Source organism: Cupressus sempervirens, chromosome 1, assembly GCF_028749045.1.
Source record: "Cupressus sempervirens isolate cs-2001-9-10 chromosome 1, ASM2874904v1, whole genome shotgun sequence".
Taxonomy (NCBI): domain Eukaryota; kingdom Viridiplantae; phylum Streptophyta; class Pinopsida; order Cupressales; family Cupressaceae; genus Cupressus; species Cupressus sempervirens.
The window spans coordinates 67,436,225-67,448,560 of NC_143118.1; positions in this window are offsets into that span (position 1 = coordinate 67,436,225).

Here is a 12,336-nt window from a genome sequence, read left to right on the forward strand (position 1 = left end):
ATAAGTATAACAATGTATTACTAATCATAATGACTATAGCCTGATATAAAATATAGATCGATTGTGATCTAAATCAAAGGAATCAAAAATAAGTTTCAATCATCTCTTGAATGATCTCAGAAAATATATATATTATCGTCAGTTCCAACTATGAATTGATTCTCATACAACAAGGATACATATGCATATATCTACAATAGTATGTGCAACATACTATTGTACATATATACATATGTATGCTAGTTATAATTTTGTCAGACCGAAGCTATATGCTTTAACAAGTATTGACACATGTTGTTGAGTAACATAGATCATTTTTTGCAAATGTACTATCATTGCCATTGTAATTGATATATTTCAAACGCAGATTTGAAGACTCATAAATATGAGAGGAGGAGACATGTCTCTATGGTCAATTATCATTAGTTAATATGTTAATAATGTAAATAACCACACACACACACACACACACATAATGATGATTTACCATCAACAATATATCTCATGATTTAATCAATTCGACTGCAACTACAAACTTAACACTCCTCTTAGTTAGGGAGGATTGTTATAGAACACATTATGGTCTTGAGTATATGAAGAGATATCATCTTAGTATGATATTCTTGGAATAACATATTTTAGATGTTATCTTTCAAAATAATTTGAAGTATGATTTAACAAGAAATATCAATCATATGATACTCATCATACTTATACTATTTTGGTATGTGCACTGCCATCAAAAAAATCCTTGATGCCTACCAAAAGAATATGTTATATCTTAGTAGGATATGAGTATTTGATTTCTGGTAATCTAGGACAACTACTTAATGTAGTCTATCAGATAACAAGAAATCACAATGTCATGGTCTCTATAATGACAAGTATCATGATCTCTGGTGCTATGTGACAACACATGGAGTCTAATCATGATACGTTCATTATCATGACTACTGGCACTCCAAGACAACAACTTAATGTAGTCTGTCATGATAAGAAGTCAAGCTATTGATAAGATCATTACCTTACAATAGCAATCCTTTTGAAAATACATCAACCAAATATCGTCACCTTTCATGACATAATCCACATATGCAAATAGTAACCACCATGAACTATGTCAGATGGTGGAACAAGGGCTTTCATCTCAACTTCTCTCTCACAGAAAATAATGCATTACAAGGAATTTCACTTAGAAATTCTCCCTCATAGAGAATATATCGTTCACAAAGGACTGCACCTCAAAATTCTCCCTCTAAATAATGATCCTGGGAAGTCATGCTCTCTAGTTACTCTCTTAGAGGCTCTGTTCACCTGAGAATGTATGTCAGACTCCCTCTGAATCTAATATCAATCTTCAAAATTCCTGGTGATAAGTCATTAATTCCTCATGATGTACATAGAGGTAGGGCCATCAAAATCATGCAGTCACCCAAATGTATCTTTAGACTCCCTCTGATTATCAATCTTTTGAGCTCCAATGTTGCCTTTGAAGAAGTGTCAGACTCCCTCTTAATATAGAAGGATACTCATAATTTCAATCATCATGGATATTTCCTTTAAAAGCCCCACTTTATCTAGCTTGATCATCACAACTTCTTTGGAGCCACTTCATAAGATTTAGTCTGTACAATATGCCTAATGTACCATTCTTCTTTTCCTACAAGATCATCTTTAGATATAGAGGAAAATACCAAGGGAATTAGTTCATATAGTACATATAGAAATGAGAGAGACTATAAGGGATAGATAAATATAATACTTAAGAATAATAAATACTTATCTGTACATCAACATCCTTGATACTAATTTCTCCAATGAAGATTCATATGCATCAGATAAAAAAAATGTCTCCAATGGGGAAAGAAACATTGGTTAAGGTAATCATTCACCCCCTCTCCCCCCCACCCCAACCTACCCCCCTTAATGTAGAATTCCCACATGCTTCATCATTATTAATTTGAACCATTAACTTTGAAAATAGTACCACTTCCACTTCCAGATGAATATCCATAATTATATTCCTATTCAGTCCTCTTGAAATGATCTATGTGTTCTTGCTTTGTTCTATTTCATAATCCATATCCTTGTCATCTGATAATTCTTCTTTGTTTTCTTAACACTCTATAATACCAATCTTTATTTCAAAGGTACATAATTCACCACCCCTATTTGACCTTATAGTAGGTACTATCATGTCCCCATTTATGTGAGCTAGCCTATCATAGGGGTCTCGTAGGCTAACAGTTGTGGATAAAGACTCATACATGATATTTACTGACCAGGGTTGACTTCATAGGCAGTTGGGAGCTAGTTGGGTGAAGTTCCTTGATTTTAGGGGGTATCCCTACATTTAAGGAGGATGTGGCAGTTTCCAGATGTGAGGTTCCACAAGACCATTCCATGGTTTCAATTTCAAGATGACAAGGTGTGCTCCCTTGTTTCTAGGGGCATCCCTAGATTATAGGGAGGGAACTGCTAGTTGACCCATCTTGTTCGATATCAGTCACAAACAGGTGACATGGTTAGTTTCATGTTTATTTGGTTGATTTGGCCTTTTAGAGGCAATATGGAGAATATTTTAATATATTTTAATATTTCCTATGTTACCATTAATTTTTTTTTTTTATAATAAGGCTATTTATATAGTCATTTTGGAGTAATAAGGGGAATATGACTTGGTTTGATTAGATGTGCCCTTGTGTTGTAGCTCATTGGAAAGGTCTTGAATTATTATAAACTATTTTCACTATCTAGAGATTTTTTGGCACTATGGGTTATGTCATTTTAATAAAGTAATGTTTTTCCTATAGCTTAGACATGTTTATTTTGGAAAACATTATTTTACTATAAAGTGCAAAGTGTAATTCTCATTTAGGGTTCAATTTGCACTTGGGAGCAGTTATAAGGAGATGAAGACCTAATTGTTCATTATCTTTTGGCATTTTGAAACTTATGAATTGTCAAATTGCTTTGGAAGGGCGATTTTGTGGCTTGGGACAAAACCCTCAAGTCTAGACTATTGGGATGCAAATCTCAGCAAGTCTTGGTGATTAGAGTTGTATTTCATTGCATTCAGATTGATAGAGGAGGTGGTCAATTTATCTTGGAATTATCATTTGAGTGGAGTAGGGCACTTGCAGCTAGGCGGCCAGCTTTTGGCAACAAGCATTTCATTGCAACAACTCACGTGGGGGCTGTAGAAGGTCTTTTCTTCATCATTGGACACCATAGCTTCCCTTTGGCATTGGATAGTTCATTGCAGCAATTTCTTTAGGGTTGAATCATTCTCAAAGCATCCCCCTGTAGCTAGTGTTGATCATTGTTTAAGACAGTATTGTATATTGGCAGTGATCTCATTGAAGTTAATATTATCAGGTTGCTGGTTGGTTTAGGTATGCACTATTTCAGAATTCAGTAATGATAAAATTTACGACATATGTTTATGTTTCTTAAGTGCTATTTATTTTCTATTTGTTATGCAATTATTTTATTTTCGAAAAGCCCCAAAAAATTAAAGAAACAAGGAAAAGAAAAAAGAAATCATAATTTAGCTAAGATCATTTAGTGGTAACAAACACTAATCATAGATTCAGATTTTGAAACAAATGGTAATTTCCATAGTCATCGGAATCGGGAATCTTTGAGAACCTTGGAGTTCCACCACCAACTTGCTATATGAAAAGATTCTCATATAATTCTTTCGCCGATATTTCTCTCACCATATAAGGGTTCTCATCATTTATCTCCATGCATTTATTCTACCACTTCAACATTACTTTCCAACTCAGTTTAAATATTACATCTATAAGTCTTGTTTCAAAGATTGACACTTCATAATAAATTTGTACCCTTTAATTTTTTAACATTTCATGCATTTCTAGTTTCTAGATTGTATTGACCAACCTATATGATTGTCTTGTCAGCATTGATCTTAGTTTGTCCTCTCTATTGAGATTTCTATAAATGCATCAAGTTTTTTTCTTATTTTCTCTCACATAATCCTTATGTATCTATACATATCTATCCCTTATCAATTTTATTATTATATTATATGGAATCTTTGTATATTTTATCTGATTCCTATTCTTTATGGAATACATTTCTTATGGCCCCATATCAAACAAAATGAGAGAAGTTCAACACTAACGTGTTATTTGACTTCATCTACAATATTTCAAAAAAATTTGAATTCCCTCATCTACTTACTAATTTTTGATTTTGTGTAAATTTTGCTTAATATTGAACACATTTTCTGATGGATACTTGCTCACTCAAATCGCATTAATTACATATCCATCACACCTTAAATCCCAACATTAATTTTCTCTGTATAAATGCTAATCTTTAGCAACTCTTCTTATAATTTTCCTTTGATGTTGTTGGAGTCTGTATGAGTAGTTGCATACTACAACTCTCTTCTATTTGTTATGATTTTATCGCTGAGTTTGGATGATATCTTTTGTTCTGCTAATAAGTTACTAATAAGTTCCAAATCCCTGTAGGCTATTCACAATTGACTATGATATTTATAAGCAACATATACTATTTAATTCATAAGCAATTGATCCAATACCAGTGGATGTCTCCTACAAATGGATTGTAACTCAACTTATGTACTCCTCTTGCTCTATTTTGCATCTTTCTTCTATGTTGGAAGACTTTTGAGTTTGATGTTATGTGTCTTCTCCACTGGCGTTAATGCATCTGGTCCTTGTCAACGTCACTACATATTCTGGATGCATGTGTATCATTTGTTAGATTTAGGATTATTAGGCTTGCATGCACATAATGTGTTCTTTCACAGATGATGATGTGACAATACATATATGATGTGGATGCCATTCAACATTTCCAATACTCAACCGGATATGCATGATGATTGGGTATAATGTATTTTTGATTATAAGTGCTTCTGACATTATATATCTTCCTTATAGGACTTATGAAAGCTTGGCTTGAATTCTATCACTAACCCAACTTTTACATCATTGACAATTTTGATAATTTCCTATTTATACTTGACCAACCACCCACTTGACTCCTCACAACTCATATATAGAGATTTTTGTCCTTTTGGACATTTCTTGTAGTCACTGTGATCTTATCGTCATCTTCCCAATACAACACTCAATGAAACTGTTTTCAAATTCACTGAAGTTGATTGACAATATTGCTTTCTCTATTTTTTCTCATTATACTAACAAGGTATGAGGATATGGTAATAGAATTCCTATCCCATAAGAACTAAGCATGTTTGTATTCTCTTATAGGAACCATTGGGTTGAGACATAACACTATTTGAATAATCTTCATCTTTGTCAAACATGTTTTGAAATTAAGTCTCTAAAAAATATCACAGGTGTGAACGTTTGACTATCGTGATGTTTCAATGTTTTATGGATCCTATTCATTCAACTTTAATTATCTCTACACTTTAATTTGAGACCATTGTTGATAGCTCTCGCTATTTTTTTTTGAGTATTTATATGCTCAATCCATCACATTTGTAGCCACCATATGATGCTCATTCATATTACAATCTCCAACTCTCAATTATATATTTGCACAATACGATATTGACATCCATTATATATATGAACAATATGTTCTCCTTTCTTGCCCATTATTACACTGTCTTTTTTTTATGCCTTATTTTCTTTCTGTGTCCCAAGAATTTTTTCTTCTTTAATTTTCCTTTCATCGGTGACTGTTTAATTGCTCTTCCTTATTCCAATCCAAACATGATTTATTGTAGGGAGCACTGGAATTCAATTTTTTTTTCTTTATTGCTGCCTTACCTTCGATTCTCTACCTTCATGACTGTCATCGTTTCGTCTTAACCCCTAGACAAATCAAGGAATGGAAACATATATTGACTGGATCTTCTCCCTGTGTTGGTATTTCGATGTTTGCATTTCCTATGGATTCTTCTTGTAAAAACATGTTGCTTCTTTACACTTATATTTTGGCTCTGATACCATGTCGAGTCACATGGATTGTTTTTTGCAAATGTACCAATATTGCCAGTGCATTTGATATTCCAAATGTAGATTTGAAGACTCATAAATATGGGAGGAGGAGATGTGTCTCATGAAGAGACATGTCTCTATGGTTAATCATCATTAGTTAATATATTAATAATATAAATATCCATATATAAATAAGAAATTTATCTAATGATGATTTACCATCAACAATGTATCTCATGATCGAGTCAATCCGACTACAACTACAAACTTAACATGTGCAAGCGGATCAAATTGGCACTAAGTAGGAAATTTTTTGTCATAAGATGTTTTTACCTCACAATGGGAGCCACAAATTATGAATTCTTGGCGATCAAGCTTGGTCAATCCAATTTCAAAGGCATTCTCTTTTGGAAATGTTCAACAATCTACATGTGGCAAAATTAAAACCTAGTATGCAACACATATTATTACACAATGCTTCCCCTATTTCTACCAAGGTGGCCAATCTCACTTTAAATTGCATTACGTCTATCTCCTACGTACAATAGTTAGGAAATTTTATTTTCTCACCAATTGTTGATTATCTCTCTTGTTTTAGTGAAATCACCTTGATGTACTCTAAATTGGTGTTGGAAAACTTAATTTGAATTGTTCTATTACTCTATGTGATAGGGCATTTCATCTTTGACTATATTAAGCAACTGATAGTATTCAAGAACTTGTAAGGAGGGGCTAATTTCTTCCAAAGTTACCTTATCACAACTTTATTTGCCAACAAATCTGCTAACTTATTTCCCTCTCTATAAGTATGAGATATGTGATGCTCTTGAAAAGTATCAATTATCTTTCAAGCCTAATTCAATATATAAGAAAGTTGCCAGTTGAATGATGACCTTAATAAACATGAACTGACAATTATCATTTAGTCACCTTCATTGTGAAGTCTTTGACAACCCCCTTTCTTTGCCAAAACTAGCCCAAATAATAAAACTTGTGGCTCTGCTACATTATTTGTCCTTGGAGGATTAGGAGAACTTTTAATTTCATGAACCTTACCATGGCAATCCTGTATGCATATACCTATATTTGATTTTCTTGGATTCCCTCTTGCTGATCCATCAAAATTAAGCTTAAGAAACTCTTGATCTGAATGATGCCACTTTATAAGTGACCTATCTATTGTCTGATTTTGCTTTTTATTTGCACCATTATCTGATGGTATATTGACCCCTCTCCATTCCCAAGCAATCTTGCCACTGCATGCTGAGAAGAAGTGATTATACCTCACATTTGTCAAATGTGCATTCACAATTCTCTACTACTGATTTACTTATGCCTTCTTGGACTGTATTTATTGGATTTGATTCTTAACAAAATGTATGTTTATTTCATTCCCACCAAATGGACCAAACTACCGTAGCTAGAATGCATCTCCAAATGCTTCTGAACGATGAGTTTGAACATAATAAGGGCCATAACTAGAAAAATTCCCACAATGTGTTTAGCAAGGGCATATTGTATTGTTTATTTGTTTAATGCAAATGACCAAAAATCTTTCACAAATGAGAAACTAAGCAATAGACAATCTACTATCTCCACCTCTTGATTAGACATTATACAATTTAATGGAAGTGCAATATGGAGTTTGTGTAATTTACCAGTTGTAATAATCCTTTTCTTCAAAGAAAGCAAAGCAAATAAACCTTCTTAGGGAGTATAGTGTTAATTCCAATAGAAATAATATGCCCACTAAGTAGTCCTCATATTGTCAACTTGTTGTAATGCTTTGTATCCCTCTTTAATGGAGTATTGTCCATTTTTTTTGGGTGCCCATATAAGTCTTATCTTTCTTATTGGACAAGTATACAATTTTGTCATAAAAAAATCTTTTGAAATTCTATCTTTGCTGATTGGTAAGAGGCAAGACATCAATATCTTCCACAATCCTTTACCAAAATGTATCTCAACAACTGTAATATAACTATTACCTTTGTGCCCCAAGAGTTGTTAATTTTAGGATCTCTAATAGAATGTAAACTATTATATCATAATAGAACAATTGAAACTTTACTTGATATCTTATACTTTAGATAGAATGAAGCAAACTTGTGACTTTGTATATCAGATAATGCAATCTTCAGATTTGGTTGTTGTCTAGTAATCTTTAGAATTTATCAGCAATGGAGTATCTACAAGGTTAGTTGAATATACTGTAGAAAGGAGAAGTAGATCGCTAGGACTTGTATGCCTTGTATTAATATTATTCCCAACGATCTCTTTGCACATATATACAAATGCAAAGGGTCATGTCTCTATAGAGACATGACTCTATGTGACCAAAGGTCATGCCTCTATGTAGGCATGACTAACTATTATTAAACATAACCGATCACCACATGATGTATTTCATTGCAATCGACGACATATATAATACATTACTTTGTAATCAGTGGTAGATACAAAGCTCTGATAATATTCAAGATATAAAGCTAATACACATGCAATATACTTTGTGAATATATATATATTCATTAAAAATGAACAGAATTCATCAAATCATAATTTCAAGTATGCAATATTACTTCAACTGATGCTATACATCAACACTCCCTCTTAGCAAGGGAGAAGTAATAAAACTCTTTAATAGATATTAGAGTACAAAACTGTACATAAAACATTATCTGACTTTAACACTCTAAAATAGTGACTTGTTAAATAATTTAAATCACCATGCTATGACCACTATCATATCATATATTATGATCTCTAATTGTATGAAACAATATCTAGAGTAATCATAATGCATTTGTTATCAATGACTTCTAGCATAACTGAAACAAAACATCATGATAACAAGCCTATCATTTGCAAGATTGTCACCTTACAAAGGATTACCTTCTGAATATATATGTCCATGAAATGTCATCACCTTTCATTACATATCTGATGCAACTAAACAACCATAGAAGCATAAACACATATAAATTGAAAATTTAAATTCAATATCCAAAATTACGACTTAATCATACCAAGTTTTTCCTAGAAGTATTCCAACTTCACTTTAGCAAGAGGCTTAGTAAAGATATCCATTGTTTGTTCATTGGTGTTGATGTACTCTAGTTGTATAACACCTTGATCCACCATATCTCTAATGTAGTGATAAAGAATTTCAATATGTTTAGAGTGATTGTGAAAATTTGGATTCATTGAAAGCTTGATACAACTCTGATTGTTACAATGAATCATAGTGAGCTTCAAAGGTCTTTTGAACAAATCAAGTAGTAACTTCCGTAACCATAAAGCTTCTCTAGCTCCCAAAGAGGAGGCAATGTATTTTGCTTTAGTAAACTTAATGCAACTGGGGATTGTTTTCTACTGAACCAAGAAACCATCCCAAATCCAAGACTAAAGCAACGTCCAAAAGTACTCTTACATTCACTAGAGTTGCCTACCCAATTAGAATCTGAATATCCATGAAGATTGATGTCTACTTGATCATATTTGATTCCCATGTCAATAGTGCATTTTAGATATCTCAAGATATATTTAGCTACATGTAGATGTATCTTCTTTGGTGCACACATGAACTGGCTTAAGGTGTTAGCAGCATAAAAAATGTCAGGACGTGTATTCACTAAATACATTAAGGATCCAATAATCTGCCTATAGTAAGTGGGATCTGTGGATTCAGATTTGATCATATCATCCTTCATCTTGTGTAGATTAACTTCCATAGGGGTAGTAGCTAGTTTACATTCCATCATTCCAAATTTTGTCAAAATATCGACAATATGTTTTCCCTAGTTTAGAATAGTTACCCTTTTGCCAGACTTCCAGACCTAGAAAGTAGCGAAGAAGACCTAGATCTTTCATATCAAACTCTGTTGTTAGTTCTTGTTTACATTTCTTTATCAGATGTTCTTCACCTGTTATTAACAAATCATCAACATATAATATAAGAATAATCATATCATCATCATCTATCTTGAAGTGTAAGTTAGGATCAACTTCATTTTTTAGAGAATCTTAACTTTGTTAGATAGTTGTCTATTCTTTAATACCACACTTTGGAAGCCTGTTTGAGACCATACATTGCTTTCTTTAACTTACATATGTGTGATTTTCTATCATGGGTGTAGAACCTTTCTAGTTGCTCAATATAAACTTTTTCAATTTTACCATTTAGAAATGTTGTTTTAACATCCATTTTATGAACTTTCCACCCTTTGGATGCTGCAATAGCCAAGATATTTCTAACTGAAGTGTATCTAGCAACTGGAGAAAATGTTTCTTCATAATAGATACCTTTTTTCTAAGAGAAACCTCGTGCTACAAATATGGCTTTGTATTTTTCAATGTTGTCGTCAGGTGCATGTTTGATTTTGAACAACCACGTATAAGAAACAACTTTTTTTTTTATAGGTCTGGGTACAACATCCCAGACATCATTTTTTAATCTAGAATTATATTGTTCAATCATTGCTTGTTTCCAAGGTTGGCTTGATAATGCTTCATCAACATTTGAAGGTTTTGTTTTTATAAGTTTAGTTAATAATGCAATATAACATGACTAGTTTCTTGTTCTTTTACTTTCTTGAATTAATTCATTAGGTTCAACATTATTCTCTTTTATCATTTTCCTAGCCCAAAGTGGTCTCTTTTTATTGTTAACATTTTTAGAATCCTTAGCATTTGATGTAGTGGTAGACAAGGGTTCAATATCACTCTCCCTCTCAATTTCTGCTATGCAATTTTCATCTATTTCAAAGACATGTTCTGTAGGTGATTCATTCCTGCTTTTAGAAAGATTGAATGCAATATCTTCTTCAAATTTCACATCTCTACTGATTTCAATTGTTCTTTGACTCAGAATAAAAACCCTGTAGCCTTTGTTTATTTCATTGTATCCAATAAGTATCCCCTTCTTTCCAGATGGTTCTAGTTTTGTTCTTTTCTCTTTAGGAATGTGAATATAAACAAGACAGTCAAATATTCTCAGGTGACTTAGATCTAGTTTAATACCCGTAAATACTACTTCAGGAGCAATGTCCTCTAATACTGAGTGTGGACATCTGTTCTGAATGTAAACTGCAGTGTTAGATGCTTTGGCCCAAAAAAAAGTATGAAGGTTTTGATTGTGCATCATTGCTTTGGATGATTCAATAATTGATCTATTTTTATGTTCTACAACTCCATTTTGTTGAGGATTATATGGTATATAAAACTCCCTCTTAATCCCAACAGTAATGCAAATCTTTAAAAATTTCAGATATGTATTCACCTCCATTGTCTAATCTTAGAAATTTTATTTTCTTTCCTATCATGATTTTCAACTAGAGCTTTGAACTCCTTGAATTTTGATAATACTGCAACTGAGTCCTCCTGTTTTAGGAAGTAGATCCAAGTTCTTCTAGAATAGTTATCAATAAAAATTACATAGAAGAGACACCCATTTAAAGAAGGTACAAACATGGGACCACAAAGGTCAGTGTGAATAAGTTCAAGAATAGATTTTGATTTGTGAATACTTTTAGGAAATGAGTGCTTAATATTTTTGCCTAGGGAAAATCCTTTGTAGATATTTGAGTGATTATATTTGAGACTAGGTAATCTTTTTACAATTCTTCCTATAGATGATAATGCACAATAGTGAAGATGACCTAGTCTTCTATGCCAAATTTTGGTAGAATTTGAAGTTTCATGACTTAGGGCTAAATTTTGATTATCACAAAGCTTATATAGACTTTCGTCTCTGAATCCAATAGAAATAGCTTTCTTGATATTAGAGTTCTTTGGCCAAGATATAACTTTGTCCTCTTGAAAGGTGACTATGAATCCTTGATCAACAAGACTAGAAATAGAGACCAAATTCCTTTTTATAGCAGGTATATATAATTTTTTTTTAGTTGGAGAGTAATTCTTGAATTTAGGTGAATTGAGCAAGAGCCAATACCTTTGATCGGATGATCAGAATTATCTTCAATGGTGACTTCTTCTGAGGAGTATTATGTAAAACTATCAAATTTGTCTCTAAAACTTATTATATGTCAACATGCTCCACTGTCTATAATCCAAGTGTTTTTGTTTGAGTTTAATTAACTTGGAAGAGCTAAATAAAATGCATAGTTCTCTTTTTCTTCTTTCTCTACTTTCTCTTATTTGATTTCTGCTAGGGTTGCTTGAATTTTCTTTCGTTTAGGGTAGAAGTTGTGCGAGTGACCAATTTTGTCACATTTGAAACATCTTACTTTATACCAATCTCATTTATTATATGGTTTGTCAAATTCCTTCTTATTATGTTTAAATTTTCTTTTCTTGTTAAATTTGCATGAAGAGCTTGAGCGAATATGTATGCTCTATACTT